Source organism: Odontesthes bonariensis, chromosome 18 (assembly GCF_027942865.1).
Source record: "Odontesthes bonariensis isolate fOdoBon6 chromosome 18, fOdoBon6.hap1, whole genome shotgun sequence".
In the NCBI taxonomy this organism is placed as follows: domain Eukaryota; kingdom Metazoa; phylum Chordata; class Actinopteri; order Atheriniformes; family Atherinopsidae; genus Odontesthes; species Odontesthes bonariensis.
This window is the reverse complement of record NC_134523.1, coordinates 15,495,920-15,513,861: the sequence shown is the minus strand read 5'-3', so window position 1 is coordinate 15,513,861 and position 17,942 is coordinate 15,495,920. Positions and strand designations below refer to the sequence as shown.

Genomic DNA, 17,942 nt, shown 5'->3' with positions numbered 1-17,942 from the left:
CTGCTCAGCCAAAATCCTCATCAAATTTCTCAGGGGGAGGATGATGCTGTCAACAATGAGTGACCAATAGGCAGGCTTATTCCAGCAGTCAACATCTGGCGAGTCAGACTTTCATACAAGTCATTATAGGTGAAATCATTCTGCATGAATAACCCAAATAAGTGGTTAAGTGAAGTTTATGACAGGCCTACTAAAGATAATGATTAATTAATCTACTAATAACTTTCTTGACAAAATAAATGATAGTGCCATTAAAAAAAATTCGACCTCAAACAGCAATAAAATGCTAACCAGAGACAATAGTTGGTTTTGTCCGACTGTGAAAATGGAACCGGTAAACTTTGTTTTTGTAAAATGATAAGCTATTGCTTTTCATAATGATCACTTATTAACATTTTGTGTTTGGTGTATTTGTGGCGTCTCGCTTACTCAAAGAAGCTGGCTTCTGTGGCATGTGGAGTCTTGCTGTGTAACGTTTGCACATTTGCAGAGACATTTCCTTGTTTGCGACACTTCTGAGTAGTTTAAGAGACAGCCTGAGATGAATACCTACAGCTAGCAGGACCCGTGAGTGACCTGGCTCTCAGACAGAGTCACGCAAAAGTGTTACATTTGCCCTCAAGATAATACAGGCCATGTTCCTTTTGTCCAGTACAAATGTTGACCTCCGCCTTTCTCTTGAGCTTTTAATAAACCAGGCTTAACCCCTGTTGCCGTGGTGACCAGGTCTTGGGAACTCTGTCACCACGGAGACTCCATCACCTTCACTTCCTGTCTCCTTATATGGCTGTGTCATTCACAAAGTGCTTCCCATTGTGGGGCTTTTTCAGACTTTGTTTACATCTTTTTTATACACATTTCAGTCCGTTCTTTCTGTCTCCATCTTTCACACATTCACACACCTAACAACATAAACACATATACAAAAAAAAGTTCATAGACAAAAGCTATGTTGTGCAACCATAAAAAGCGAGACAAAGTAGCAGATAAGAATCGGCTCCTGTCTGAAGGTTTGTCAACATGAAAACAGGAAAACAGTTTTTAGTAAACAGTTCCCATATACACACACACAAACACAGACAATACCAAAAACACAGACAAAACGTAGTAAATAAAGATACGTCTCTGTTCCCACACACATCTGAAACACAGTTCCCACACACTCCTGGTACTGTATGTGCAACCACACACATACACAGGGAACAATAGTGAGAGAGTCAAAACGCAGGAAGTATTTAAGAAAGAGAGAAAAAGAAATGAGAGCAGCAAGTGAGAGAGGAGGGAGGAAACATGGAGAGAAGGAGTGTGAGAAAGGATTAACATCAAACGATTCAAACGGGGAGGACAGAGAGCACGGGGATAAGGTGCGAGGAGGAGGAAGCATGGAGGACAGAGAGGGGGGAGAGCCGGACGGAGGGAGAGAGCAACAGAGAGTTCATATTCAGGCTGTCACACGGCTGGTGAGCGGTGCTGATTGATCGTGGGAAGGAAAAAATTACAATCTGCTCAATCTATCATCAATTACCTTCCACATTTCCTTCGCACATGCAACAAAAATAATGGAGCTCCAGTACAAAATGCCCATTCATCACAGCATCTGCGCAGGTCTTATATGCCTTTCTCCAGGTCTTTTCAGCACTGACATGTTTTTTTGTGTATCCAGTTGTTTTCTGACCTCCACCTTATGGAGTATACACCACAAATTAACCTGGGAGGAGAGAGGAGGGGCTCGTACTGCATTATCAGTGTATTTAAACATATTCCCTCACAGGATCAAAACGAAAAAACAACATCTTTAACTGAATTACTTTAACATGAAAAAAGGACTTTAAAAACCCTTTTCTTTGACAAGAGGCATAAGCTCAGTTCATATTAGTACTACAGGTCCATAAGCCGGTGCACATTTTCATACAGTTCTGCTCGTTTTTTACATTTGTACAATATGACCTTGTTCCCTGAAGCTACAGTACTGTAAAAAACCTTGAGGCCCTCCTCATTTCTTTATACATTGCCTGGAAAATGAGAAACCGGTGCAGCAATTCATTGAAACGCAAACATAAATGTGAAATAAAGTATTTAAAGCAAAAAGGTTTTTGCAATTCTAACGAGCTTGGTATATTTAGTATGACCACCATACCATCTTCAACATATTCTGAACTCTCTTAGACAAGTTTCGCTGTAATTTCTTTAAATTGTCTTCAGGAATAGTTCTCCAGGCTTCTTGAAGGACATTTCAAAGCTCTTCTTTGGATGTCGGCTACCTTTTGTTCCATTCTCAGTCAAGCTGATCCCACATTGCTTCAATAAGGTTGTGGTCGGGGCTCTGGGGAGGATTCATCCCTTCATGATTTTCTGATTTGTTGCCACTGCTTTTCGATTCAGTTCATGTGTCATTTGGCATTCCTTCATCTTTTCTTCCCATTTTCCCTTCCTTAAGAATGGTTTCTTGACAGCCACTCTTCCAGGGAGACCATTTCTGATGAGGCTTCGGTGAACATTAGACAAATCCAGTTATTTTCTAATTCTTAAGGACATCACTTTTAGATACTGTTCATCTGCTGTCGATAGTGTTTTTTTAAGGCCCGCCATGTCTTCTTTTGTCCAGTTTGCGCACACGTTTTCAGCTAATAGCTCTTTGCAAATCACATTGTTGGTGAAAAAACAGATGCTATTTTGTCTGTCCAACTGTGTTAACTTTGACATTTTTCAAAGATTAAACTGAAGTAATGGGAACAAATTATGTGTTGCTCGAAAGAAAGTCCCTAAAGATGCAATTTAAAATTGGTTCTTTCCCAAGTTGACCTTGAATGAGTGCCTTTTTTCGTTAGAATGGTTCATAGCTCACTGTTAACAAAATGTCATCCTTCTGAAAATGATCAGGTACAATGACTGGATTGAAAAGAACTTAAAAAGCAGCCAATATCCAAATGAAAAAATTGAAAAACCTTCATAGAAAGTCTGACACTTGGATGCAAAATACAAGGAATTTTTTTTCTCCAAAATGGTTAAAACAATTAAATGAATAAAATGTAATTTGCTGCTACAGAAGAATGAAAATGAAAAAATGATGCTGTATACCTTTATTACAACATCTATGACAGCTCTCTCTTTAAATGAGTAAAAAACAAACATAAAGAAGTAAACCAGACCTGGAACTGAAGAATGAATTGAAAGCAGCGTGGCTCATACGAAGACAGCTGGGATAATTACAACTTAAACATATGATGTCCACTTAATTACCAGTGACAGCTGTCTATTATCTCTGAAAGACTGCCGGTTAAATGTGCAGCATATCACATTTCCATCTGTTTTCAGTCGGATTCAGTTTAAGGTTTACCGAGACTAACCTGCTTGAATGTGGTGGTGGGGTTATGATTTGTTTTCACACATTAAAATTGGAAAAATTCTAGAGAATATATGGAGAATTTTGTCAGGACTTTCTCACAGTTGCAGTTCACACGTGCCGTTCACTCTCTGCTGGATACGTATTCTCACAGCTGGAGGGGCATCTGGCTTGAGCACACAGGACGTGAGGCATAAGAACTACACAGTTGAAACTGCTGTGTTTCGTCCACAGTATGAGCAGAATGACAATGAGGCTCCCTGCCTCCTGTTTTTGAGTTGATGATGTTATGATACAACAACTAACAAAGCAAAAGCAGTCAGAGACTGAATACCTCTGCTGAGGCTAAATGAAAAGTTTCTGGACCCAGCAGAACATCAGAAGAAAATCACTTCCAAGATGGAGCATGCCCCACCTCCAATAACATCAGCAAGTAATCTTGCCGATAAACAAAATTTCGAAACAGCCACATAACCTCCTTGGCGTGGGTAACACATGCCATTTGCAGGCAGGAGACCTAACCCTAATATCCACCCCCTGTCATTACTGCACAGACTTTGGTTGCAAGTTACATCATCAGCTCATCGCCACTTATGTAAATAATTTTGGCTCCATTTCAGACGAGCTGTTGTGTTGTCCGTGTACATACAGCCGATGGTGTGAACACACTGATTTGGACTTTATTTGAAAACACATCAAGTTATATTCTGGTAAAAGTTTCAGTTTAAAAGCTTATGAGTGATGTATCCTTTTTCTAAACCCTCTCACCCATCTCGGTGTCTTCAACAGCATCTCACCTCTCAAGGCAATAAAAAGGCACATTACAGACCATTGACTGCAAGTGTGCCGTCTTCTCTTCGGAAAACAAAGCTCCAAACTAAAATAAAACAATCCGTATCTTTCCTACGACTTAAAAAAAAAAAAAAACATCAATCTCTGTCTCTTGTTTTCACTTTTTCTGCCTCTGCTGCCATCCCTCCCCTTCTCATTCTCCCATTAACACAAAACAATCCTTTCATATCCTGAGCAGGCGTGAGAAAACCACAAGGAAAATGACAAACGTCCCGAAAAGAGCCAGAGAAACGGTGTGAAAGTAAGAGTGGGGCAAAGGTCGTGAAGGGAGAAAGTGGGCAGGAAGGAAGGAGGGCGAAATTGAGAGAATGAGAGAAAGCGAGCAGAAGGAAAGGAAAGGAGGAAGCAGGTGTTTTTGAATAAACAAAATATGAGAACTGAGTCAGATGTTGTATTCAGAGAGGGAGCAAGAAAGGAAAGAAATGGGGATTGCGGTAAATAGACTATGATGGCAGATTTAGATGTTAAAATATTGATGAACTCTTTACTATTGATAAACGTCTGGTTGTAGATTTGATGACAGAAATGAGGGCAGCAGAGTTTTTCTCCCCACTCATTTTAAAACGCACATAAAGACAATGATTATCAATATTTCTGGGCATATCCATCATTAAAGCCATGCCTAAACAGTTAAATTAAGTGCAGGGCAGAAAGATTGCAGACTGGAGAAACAGGATTGCTTTACAATAGGAGGTCAAATTCAGCTTCAAAATGCATTTTTGTTTTCACCTATAGAGGCGTTTCACCTTTTCCCTCCGATCTGCAATTCTTATCTGAAAAATACTTTGTGCTTTGCATCAGTCATCAAAACTGCTTATGAGTGCCTCATTTTCATGTTCATTCACAAGTTCAGTTCAGTACAAAGTTAAGCTGACAAATGCCCTCCTTATGAGCTCAATAATTAGGTTATTTAGAGGTGATTTGATAAAGCAGCGGTGCAATAATAAATACAGAACCATGTTAAATCATTTACCCATTGTTAGTCATCATTTCAGATCTAACATAGGTGGACTTCAAAAAATAATAATAAATAAATAAATAAATAAATAAAAACTTAAGTTCTGAAAATACTTAAAAAATATTAGTTTTATACTATATTAATAAAGTATATGAACTAAATTAAGTTCTACTTAAGTTAATTAATAAGACTTTTGTCTCACAGAGATTGTTTAATGTAATTTAAGGAAACAACTTTAACGCTGAAACCTAAGAATTTTGGAAGTTTATAAAATACAACCCATTCAGATTTAAATTTTACTTGAGTTTGTTGGTTAGCAAGTATAGATGCATCAAAATGGGTCAATTCTAATAACAAACTACTAACATGAATAACTGCAACAACTTATATTCATAAAAAAAAATAAAAATCACTGGTCTCATCTGTAATACATGATATAATAAATTACATTGATTAATCCTGACAGATAACATTGCAGGCTGCAGATGTTGCAGATCATGTAATATTTAAAATCACATCCACTTCCATGTTCACCTGAGAGTCTGTGAGAAAATACAGCAGAGATGGATTTGATCCTAACACTTACCGCTGCCATTTCAAAAACAGAGAGGTTAAGTCTTAATCTGTTATACAAGCATTACAGCATTTTCTATGAACCATTAAATGGGTTGAAAATGCACCTTTGCGTGATCGCCTCCGGGTACAAAGTGCACTAGGTGAAATCCTGAAAAACAGCATTCACAAGCTTATCTCACTAAGCTATTTAACAGACACACTGTGCTAGGAAACTCTGCATACTTATACTGGTGCATTAGAAGAGAAGAAGGCCCGGTTTTCCTCCAGGGCTGCCAAGTACAAGTAAGCGCTATCTCTAAATTTACAATAATGCTACATGTTAGCTTTCTCTTTGCAGTGCATAGCTTCTATAGGGCTTCACAACAGTTTATATGAAAGATTAAAGTCCCTATGAAATCAATTTGATGTTTAAGTGTTTTTTTATGATCCGTCCTGCACTACTCAACCTGTATATGTCATTGTCTGGCCTTAAAAAGACAATGAAATGTCTTTCCTAATGTTTTCTTTAATTTTGAATTTCAGCAGAGCTGACACTGTATGGTGGGCAGGGTTAGATCAGGCCACCGGAGATTACAAAAAGGAGTTACATGTTGTTTGAGTGGGGTGGGAGCAGCTTTCCTTTCTTCTAGTTTTATAAGAAGCATTTAGTGAATCTTTGTGTGGACCTTACTTTCCCTACAGTCAAACAGAAAAGTCCACTTACAGAAAACCTCACATCGATTAATATTGTTTGTCTTTCAGCTTTCCATGAATCTGCATCATGTTTGAAAGAGAAATCTCTTATTTTTCAGTAATAAATCACTGCAGCAGTCTTAAAAGGACAGACCTTAATGCACCACTCAACACAAAATGAGTCAGCACTAAAAGCAGTCACATTAACAGATCACCACACACCACATCGGGGTTCTTTGTTGTTTTTTTCCTCATTAGTGGATCATTTTAATTTATACATTTATTTCTGTTGATCTATGCAGAATAAATTAAAAAAGGTTAATTCACCATGAATCAAAGCTATAAAACTATTATACATTACATCAAGTTCATGGAGGGCACAAACATTTTATCGGCTGTTAATGTTGAGCAAACAGCTTCCAACTCAACCTCGACCATCCTGCACATATCAGTAAAACTCAGTGACCTAAACACTGCTGAGATAATGGAAAATAAAAATGAAAAAAAACCTACCAGCTTGAACCATTTGCTAAAAGCAACTTCAGCTAGCATTTATGATTACATGGTTTGTAAAGTGGGAAAACAGAAGAAAGATGTGAGATAGGAAGAGAGAAAAGGAGTGAGTCATGGCACTTCCCGGCAGCAAGAGATGGTGAGAACATTAATCACACAACGGGTACACACAGTCTCTTGTAGTCAGACACACTCAAACAAATGAAAACTCAAGGTATGAAAGCTGCACAGTCAAGGTCATGATTAACAAAGCAGCAAGTTGAATGAAACAATGCTGACTGAAGCTACGCTGAAAGAACAATAATGGCAAAGAAAATCCAAAGTAACTGCACCTGAAAGATGAGTATGAGTTACATTTTTTTTTTGCACACAAACAAATCTGCTTAATACCAGATGGAAAATGCTTTAAGAGTCATCCACTCAGCTCATTTAACCTAGAAAAGGGCTGACAGTATCCTCTGTGAGTGTAACCGTCACTGTGAGAAGGGGCTAAATCCCCTCACCATCAACTCTCTCTGCAAAAGGTGACATTTAAATTGCATGAAGCCTGCATGTTAGCACACACACACACACACACACACACACACACACACACACACACACACACACACACACACACACACACACACAGCTGCTTCCAGTCAGCAGAGTTATGTAACAGCACTGCAGTAAACTAGCTGCCTCCCACTGAGACAGAGAAACAGAGGGGGCAATTTACACCTAGAAGGAAGGGTTTCAAATGTCCAGATACATTTCTTCTGTAATTTTTAAAATGCATTAATAGCAAGGAGGTTGGTTTCCAGCTGGGATTGACCTATTACTCACAGGCAGCTCCAAACCTACCATGAGAAGAGATCAATAAAGCCAATCAACAGTGATCAGTTGGTGGTGTTATGTAACCACAAATACGGTAGGCAAACCTCATTATAAGAAGGCATTTCAGTGATATCGATCTCAGATATCAGAAATTTGGAAGTTTGGCTGAAAATATTCAAATCTAAAACATGCTGTTGGTAAATGACTGGAGCAAGTTAAAGTAATATTTCAATTGATCAGACGGGGTATTGACCACCAGCCACACGGGAAAACTGTGACATGATAAATCTTGTAAGATCTTACACTGAACAACATGCAGCGTTAACCTTTTCCACCCGTTCTGCGGCTGCCAAGCTTTGCACATTCTCTGAAGAGGCTGTCTGATACTAGTAAGACTAAAAATAGATGTCTCATTTCTGTTGCATTAGGTATGGTAGAGTTGCACTGGAGAATTTTCAGATCACTTTCATTAGCTCGCTAAATGTGGACTCTTCTGCCAAGTCGGCGGCATGTTTTCAGTGACGAATGCCGTCTGTCTGGTAGCGAGATTGTGCAGATACTACCAAGCTGAGTTTCATGGATATTGCAGGTGAGATAGAGAATTGGCAAAAAAAAGAAAAGAGCCTTTGGGGTTGATCCAATTTACTTACTAACAACAAATCTAAAAAAAAAAAAAAAAAAAAAAAAAGCAAAACAGGGTTTTAGCCTTTGCAGATAATGCTCTCAGTAACTGTTTTGATTAAGCTGAGGTAAAAAAGGTCAGATTTAAGAAAAAATAAATAAATAAATAAAAAATAAAAATAAAAATCTCACTAGTGAAATGACAGATTTGTTTTAGTTCCAAATTCTCCTAAAATACAGTTTCTGGACCAAAAAACGTTTCAAAAGCGGTAAGACCCGCTTTTGAAAGTCAGTCAAATCCTTTGCCATCGCCACTAGTGGTGCGTTTATACTCGGTGTGCGGAAGGCTACAATTCACTCAGATATCACTCCAGTAACCACGACCTCCAGGCTGTTACTACGATAACATGAAGAGGATGGCATTACGCTGCACACCGCAGGCTGTGCTGGACATCAATTACTGATAAGCATGAGATATTTTTGGCTGCTTCATTATTTTTACGCTGGACAGCGGACATCAGCTTGGGACTGAGAGTAAAGCTGCCAGGCCAAACAGGTCAAATAGATCCATCTTTCGTCCCGGAGTTGTAGCTGTCAGTATCAGATCATCCGTGTGAGACGTTACGATTGGTAAACAAGTGTTATGTTTATTTAATTATATGACAAAGTTAATTGCGTTAATTGTAGATAAATCTTGTCAGTTTAAGGACAAAGTAAATACAACACAAACAGGATACAGATGAGGACCAGATGAATTTCAGCCACTGCTGTTGGCAGAAGTCGGTAGTCCAATTTGCTAATAGGCTGATTGGAGTCAACAAGCTGAATTTCAGATGATGTCGAAAGGGGGAAACAAAAGTTTGGGAGTAATATCAAACACTCCGTGAACATTGCCTTTACTTTTCTAAGAAATGAGGCACTTGGAGCTTTAAGAGAAGAATAAATGTTTCTGACAGTAATCCTGCCACTTTAGTCACCACACCCAAACAGACTGGTTGAGTTGACACTATTAACAGCTTTAGAACCTAAATGACTGCCACTTTCACCATTTTATCAGCGTAGATGAGAGCATGAGATCAGTCTGTCGGTATTCACCCGTCTGTCTTCTCATTAATATTCAATCAAAGCGTGTTACTGAAAGAGACAGCCAATGTTTTTCTATTCTCTTTTCACACACACACACACACTCACACACACACACAATTACCCTGAGGCCAACCATTACTGATGTGCTTGTTGACTGCTGTTAGTGCTGCATGTGTTTGTCATCCAACAAGGTTTTATAGATTTTCTGGTCACTTTTATCACTTCTGGCTGTAGTTTACTACAGTCCTCGTTACTCTGTGTATTACAAAATATACACAGATGTCAGTTTATAAAAAAAAAAAAAAAAAAAAAAGCAGTTTGCTTCAAGACTCCTGTCCAAAAACCCAGATTTTCTGGTTTGTAGATAAAAATCATCGTGCACATAAATATATTTTGCTCAGTATTTAACTATGGGTTAAGAATACTCAGATGTTCATTGCTCTCATCTTGCATTTTCAGGCATGTGTGTCGGGAAGCTGCATATTCAACCTGCTTGAGTACGGAGAACGAATGTATTCAGGAGCAGCTTTATGTCCCATAATAATAATAATAATAATAATAATAATAATAATACATTTAAAGCGCCTTTCTCAACGCTCAAGGACACTTTACAACACATTAAATAACACAATAAATAAAATAACACAAGTTAAAAAAGAGGCTAGAGGGAGAATGCAGCTTGAATTAGCCTTGTGTTGGTATCACTGTCGAGTTGTGAAGCTGCATGTTGTGATGCTTTGGTAGGCTGCAGGGGAAGTGAGTGTCGTGTTTACATCTGATCAATTTGCATACTGGACCCTCTGGAGGTCACATGCATCTTGTTAAACAAAACATTTGGGTGCTTGATAACCATAATGACCGACCTACACACGCACATCTGACAGATCATTTGAGTACCGTTTTGATTATTTCATCATATCATATTTAATCTAACCGTCTTCATTAAAATGTAAGATGATATTTTCTGAACAGTCAAACTACCCCTCCAAATACTCGATTAAGATCATTTTTTTAGATTTTCATCTCATTTTAAAATGATTTTTAATGGGAGTGCTAAGGGTTGCAGCTTATTCTGATTTCTGTTTACATTAAACACATTTTGTGTTTTACACAGTGTTTCTGATGAACTACCAATTTAAACAGGTGCTTTATGGAATCAACACAGTGAAAAACAATATTTTGCTGCCTGACCTGAAACAAAGAATTTGCTTCCTCGTTATGCTTTTTTGTTCCTCGTCACCTGAGAGCTCATTTGTTTTTGATGACTTCACCTCCCCGGGGAGCGAGGTGAGGGACTGGAGGGAACAATGTGCTGACAAACAAATAGACACACATACACAGTCATATCCAGTTCGGCATTCCTCACATATCTTACATTAATAACACACACACACACACATACCTGCTGCATGGAAAAACACGCGCATCCATATGAGCACACAGAACATGGCTTTGTCTTAAGGCTAAAGTATTTGCTGACTCAGTGTCACAAAAACACAAACAGCAACCCATGAATGTATCCTGTGCTCATGGTACAACCCCCCTCGTGGTGCAAAGGCCACAGTATGGGAACCCCTGGTATCAGTCAGCTTTTGTTTTTGTTTTCACTGCATCAAGGATACTCCGATAACCACTGCCATGCAACTCAGGTGAGATCAGAAAAGAACCCGTTCGTATTCGTTTGTGTACAGTGAAAGCTATGATAAATGAAGTTTCTGCAGTGACTGCTGCAGGTGATATAAATAGAAGGCTTTAAATAACTGACTGAGTGAGGTGTTGATCTGTCTCTTTCTTTGTAGAGACAGGCAGAAGATAAATGGGGACACAAGATTATGGTTAAAAAGGGACTCATAGCCTGACATGGACACAATTCACACCGTCAGAGGCTCCCGTTCCTCACTTCCTTCAAAGAAATGTTTCTCTTTCCTACGATGCTGCATCCTCCTTTATACAGAAACCCGTTTATCTCACCTGCCACAAACAAAAATAAAACTTACTCCTTCTGTCCACCTTCTCTGTCCTCCATCTACTGTGTTCCATGAATGATGTGGTCAGATTATGGTGATTAGTCACTATGACATCAAGCCAGTCATTTATATAACCTAGCATTACACTGTCCGCAAGGTCATCTGCTAGATTAGACCAGCTAACATGATGGGATCACTCGGTGGATTAGATTACCTGGCATGCAAGTATAAACAACGCAAGATCAAGTTGATTTGCATTGCAATAAATTGGATTGGGGTTCTACATTCAGTAGCATGGCCACGGACTAAGAACAAATATGAAACCAGATATAATTTAGATACCCTTGTACATGTGAAACCAGAGCCATGCAGGGGGCCTGTCTCACAAAAGAGATCTGCCAACTCTGGTAATGTAAGTAGTGGCAATGTCACCCTTCACAACCAACTGTCAGTCTTCAAGGGGCTCTAGCATAACCATGCAAATGTTTCCTAAATGGACATGTGGGGGAGAAATAATCTCAAGCTGAAATAACAGTTTAAATGTAGCAAATTTGTTGAGGTTAACCCTAAGAAAGCTGAATGGCACCATGACAGAATAAAGTATCTTTGGTAGGCAAACATCAAAGCTATATGGTGAAATCCAATGAGGTTAGAGTGAATATGCTAATATAATGGGTGCAACCATTCATCCATACAACGCTGTTAAATAGAAGGGGCATTTCCTGCTGGATTGTAGTAATCTCCTTAAGTAAACCCAAGAAAGCTTTCTAAAGAAGGCTCACAATGTCGCAAGACTGCCAGGCCGGCCGTGTTTTGGTTACCACACTGATGGCAAAAACTGCATCCAAAACAAGGTCACAGAGGCAAATAAACAGATTATGAACTCTTCTGGTGAAAAAAAAACATATCTTATGTCACCCATACACGCTCTGCTCCTGAGACCCATGCACTTTGCTCTAAATACAACCTGCAATGCAAGAAAAACTTTTTTATTTTATTTGTATTATTAAAATCTTTCTTTAAGCAGGTAAAATAATCTGCCTGTGCTGTTCAAATATGTCCAATTGTTTCACATTTATCTGGAAATAGGCAGACATTTCCAAGCTTACGCAACACAAAATGAAAAAAAAAAAAATTTATTTGCATCGAGGCGAAGTTGAAATGTTATGAGAGTTGAACTTTAAAAGGCTCAAAAGTGTGTCCGATGACTTAATTAGATGAAGATTTGTGTAGTCTTCATCTCAGCAATGATTAGGTGTTGAACATGACTGTCAGTCAGTCAATCTCACTGAAATCTAATCTCTGCAGTCGTAAAAAAATCAAATGAAATCTGAGTTCAGTCTTTTCATTCTGGAGTAGCGTCTGGTGTGTGCCAGTACTTAACTCCTGCGTGTGATAACATCCCTTCTTTGACATATGGGCAAACCTTTCATAGATAATTCCAACATCAACACGGAAAAAAGACTTTCAGTTTTTCCCATCGGCTTCCTTCCTGCTAAATTACCCTTTAAGAGCTTTCTCTGGGTCACTTTGAGCTCGGTTCTGAGAAAGCTTGTTATGTAATGGGCCACGCTCGTAACCTAAAAGATCAACACGGCACAATGTTTGCCTCTCCTCCTCCTCGTTCCTTTCGGAATAAGCAGGGGAGGAACAATCCTTTCCCTCTCTCCTTTTTCTTCCTATAAACTCCCTCGCTTCTTTTTCACTTTATCATCCAACTTAATCCCATTTGCACCTTCGTCTCAATGTCTCCTTTGCGCTTATCTCACTTTTGGCTGCATTAAGTCACGAGGTAGTATTCCAACTGAGGGTGACTTTCAGTAAAATATATCTGGACAACAATAAGAAAAAAAAAGAAAAGTCAAAGCCACAGTAGAGAATAAAATCTTTCTAATTAGACCTTCAACTTTTTGTGCGCAGCTTAAAGACCCTGAAAAAATCCAATCAAACAATCCTGATGAAGTTTAAGCCTTAAACTTTTATTATAATTGTGATTAAACTTTCTTGCCCTTCTAGTTTTTTGATTGGGAAATATTTGAGATTAAAATCCAGGTTTTACAGCTTTAAGAGGATTTAAGACACCGACATTTACTGAATATGTGCAACAACACACATCTACTTTGCCTTGAGATAAAAAAAAATTCAAGTAAATGCAATTATTTGCTTCGTCAGACATCAGTTAACTCTGAAATATACCTAGAGCAATGAATTAATGAGAATGTAAATTCATATTAACACTATGACTGTGTCAAAAATCACTGCACAGATGTGAAGATGACCTCACTGTTTGGCCTGCAGTTTTACCACTGACTCATTTTCTGTGCTGCCACGGCCTGATTTTCAGTCACGGAGGGCACGTTTTCTGAGAAATAACTTTTAACGACCCACTGAACACTACATGCTCTGAAACACAGTCAGAAACTGGCTAGAGAGCGTTAAGTGTGACATATTTACATCAAATGAGGGTACAAACCAAGAGAATGAAGAATAAAGCGGCTTTGTTACAGTTAGATCACAAATTATGAGGATAATGACCTCTTTTCCTGGTAAAAAGGCTGAGATGTCTCCCTCAGTACATTACATTAGAAAATCTACATGATTTTAAACAATATATTGAGCATTAAAAGCACTTAAAATAACACCAGCATTACTTTATATTTATGGAGGGAAGAGATCAATTCTCAATTAGAATAAAATAACTCAGATAACTGGTGACCAATTAGCAGACCACTTTGTTTAATCTAATTATCAAATGAGTGTTTTTGATACAGAATAATTGATTCAATTAAATAATATACCAAAATAAGTCTTTTTTTTTTATTAATCTTATGATGCAAAAGAGGTGTCTCCTCTATCTCATAAAAACACCGTGGAAGTCTTGTTTGGCTGGAGATCAGACAGATTTGACAACCTGGGATGATCCGTTTCCTCTCTAGAGACCAACAAATTCAAATAGATTTAACATAATCAGAAAAAGAACCTTCTTTGCTGAGTTTCAGAAGTGGAAAGGAGCAAAGTGCAGACAGTTGGGCATGTTCCTCCCATTTGTTTTTGAACTAAACTATGCTGGGGAGTAACGAAAAACAGAACAGTTGCGATGCTGATTGGACTGCTTCCTTTTCAACCAAGAAAGCATGATTTTGTGTAACGAGGCCAGACAAAACAGTAGAGTAGGGAACAGATGTGAAGATCCAGCAATGGGCAATATCTGATCAAGTGATTGATTCTGAGCACGGTAAACTCCAAGTGTATTTGAGTCATGCAAGAAAAAGGAAGGAGCTCCAGAACTGGACAATAACAAAAATACACATATCCAAAACGGCTTGAAAGGCCGAGCTATACAAACAGGTTAATCTGGGGGAATCGAGAAACAAAAGAAAAAAGACGAAAGTACTGTAAGCTCCGCAGAGCGAGGTGGAAGAAAGAGAATATGACTCAAAAGGCTAATCATCTTATCGCTCAGCTATCAAGAACAGCTAGCTCTGACTGTTTGATACCCAGCCAAATGTAGTTGCAACGGCTTTGATGTGTAAATCATAAATAAACTGGTTCAATGATCTCACAATGTCTGCTTTCCCTTCGTTTGGGGAAAAGAGTCTGTCTCCATGTAAGAGAACAGAAAAGAGCTCAGCATGCTCTCCACACAAGACCTTGTACGGTAGAAGTTTCTCCTCCTTACTCTGCCTTGTGTAAATAAGGGCTCCTTGAACAAACTGTGTCTGCTCCACGCACACACTCTTTCTCTCTGACCCATGTGTTGTGGGGTTACACACACAATAGTTTCACTCAGGGTGAGCCAACCAGCCAGCTTACCAGCTCTCCAGCTAATTCCAGCAGCTACAGTCAGTCCCCAGCACGCACGCAGCATTAACTAAACAGAGGGGAGTCAATATTTGTTATCCAAAAATATAGAGCTCTGCCCACACATGGAGGGGGGGTTCTTTTCAGCTCACTATGAGTGTTTGTTTGTCAATCTGTGGGCTAAAAACATGAATGAATCCGTGATAAAGCAAAGTGTGTGCAGGATATAAATCCTGTACGTGGGAAAAGAACATTAAATTGGAAACTGGACGAGCCTTTCTACTGCAAAACATAGTTCCTCGCCTAAAGCATAAATTAACTATCCTCTTCCAAGTTTGCTTGAGTGTTGCTTCCAATTCCTTTGTCCTGTCAGCAGTTTTTCCTTTAAATTGCAATGGACCTGTCAACACTTTACAATTATGTTTTATAAGGAAAATGGTCTCTCTATTTACTGCCACCATGATTAATTGGCAACAAGTCTGTGGTGACATGTCATTGTTTTTCTTACATCAACAACAGAGGTGTAAGTTAAACAAATCATTCATTATGATGAACCCACAGACAATTATTAGCAAACTCCACGGTATCTATATAAGCTTCATTTTTGGTTTTACAGGTCTACGCTGTACTCTTTTGATCTTAACTCTAAATCCTTCATGTCCTGCCTCTGAAGGCAACAAAAAAGATCAGAGAAGTTGACTGTATCCTGCTTGTTCTCCACCAAACTTCAACAAGATGGCAGGTGAGCATACACTGGGTCGTTAAGCCTGACCCTCTGAAGTGGAGCAACAAAAAAAAGGAGTCTGCAAACTGCATACATAAGCAACTGCTTGCAAACAAGTTTGCCAGCTTTATATTGTGGTATTGTTATGTTTCATGCACATTGCACACAGTTATGAGGAGTAAAAAGATTTATTTTGGTGGTGCTGATTGGACTGAAATCTGAGCAGATCCTCTGTATCTTGTAGCAGTTAACAAAATGTGTGCACGCCACAGATGTGTTGTGTAAAAACACACTGAACTAGGTGTCATAAAATAAATGATAGCAGACTTTGTGTCGTGCTTTTCTCAACAACTCTGCATAATTCAATCTACTTCCTAATTTATGATGGAAGACAACCGTCTCCAATTATGATCAGTGAAAATGTCGGCATGAAAAACAGTCGGTTCACCCGACAGGAGCAAAAACAGCTTGACGGGATTAAGTCTCCTTTCAGTGACAAATCTCAGTGAGGCACTAAAGTTTCATTTGATTTGGTTTCATTTTTTTCAGTGGACTAATCTGCTGGAATTGTACCTCACAGTGGTTTCAAAATCTACTAAGAGGGGCTCAGACATATTCTGATCTAAAAAAAATAAGCTACGTCGGCTAAATCAGGGCTTAAATTAGAACAAAAAAAAAAAAAAACATGCAGCACCTCTCCTGTCTGATACGAGCACGGCAGAGATGCCTGAAATAGGGTTACAGTTATTAGAATGAAAGGGTACGGATGGAGGGCTTTTTGCCTGCAACATCTTAGATCATGCACTTAAAGCACACCACTCATCTGCATTAGGCTGAAATACATTTAAATTCCAACACTTGGCAAATGTAAACATCTGTCCTTCAGACAAAATCTGGGTGTGCTTCAAAGAATGAACTCCGTTGCGGCTCATCGTGATGAGCCAGCCGAGAGTCATGGCGGCCACAGTGTGACCTCCCCATAAATGTTGCATTGGTTATGTAAGGCTGGAAATCACACAAGGTCAATGAGCAAGAAGGAGACATTTGAGGAGAAAAAAAAAAAGAGAGGGAGTAGCATGAGAAATTACTATTAATTATGAATAAGATTATGGTTGCGTCAGACTTTTATCTCCCTAATTCTTACTCATTTTCCTCCCCCGTTCCCATTGATCCTGCTTAGCCTTTTTCACACCCTTTTTGTCTCCAATAAAAGGCTTGAGCCCTGAACACAGAACAGCATTTACTTTAGAGGCTGTAAAAGATGACATTGTGTGTGTTAATGTCAGTATGATCCCTGATAATGAAGGCCTGTCCCTCAGTTTGAGTGTGTCCATGTGAGTAAGAGGACAAGCTGGCTAATCTCCACGTGGAAGTCCATCCAAGGTGAACAGGAGTTAGGATGTCTGCCTGGACATTTTAACTGCCAAGGTGTCTTCTCGAATGGCAAAACAGCAAAACGTTGTACGATAAACATTATTTCTAGTATCATTAGTAAGAGAGTGAAAATCCTCAGATTCTGGCCAGAGATTGTGGCTAGTTTGAAAGGAGTGAGGCAAAATATAAGCATCTGGTTTGTGTTCAACTATTTTTTACCCATCAGTTGGCCTTTCAGAGGCAGTGTCTCAAACAATGGGATGTTATAATAGGTAGAATGTAAGCCGTCTCAGAATTCTTGTAATGAGCTGCAAAATTATATGTATATTATGTGCAAAGCAAACCATATCATGCTCATTGGATATATATCCCATTGGATACAGTACCCTCTGGAATAAAACAGCAGCTACATCTCTGAAAAACTGATGTTGTTCTTTTTGTCTACTTCTTGTTCACCTCCGATGTTATATCAAATAAAAACAGGCAGACATGTGTGTAAAATCCTGCAATATCACTCGGTGTCGCTCCTTTTCCTCACGAGCTAGTCAACAAAAATTGGCAGTTGTTTGCTGAATTTACAGCAGTTGCAAAAGATTGTACATAACAATATAACAGCAAACCAAACCTGGAGGAGGCTTC

At 38.9% G+C, this 17,942-nt stretch overlaps 1 protein-coding gene and 1 long non-coding RNA gene across 2 annotated transcripts in view; one reads left to right on the top strand and one right to left on the bottom strand.

Moving 5' to 3' along the window:
- slc45a4a (solute carrier family 45 member 4a) overlaps positions 1-17,942 on the bottom strand; it is a 67,127-nt gene that overhangs the window by 19,189 nt on the left and 29,996 nt on the right. The window lies entirely within an intron of this gene.
- Positions 10,933-11,444, top strand: LOC142368155 (uncharacterized). The gene is made up of 2 exons (XR_012767274.1): positions 10,933-11,086; positions 11,237-11,444. It is a non-coding gene; the product is annotated as an uncharacterized LOC142368155 (long non-coding RNA).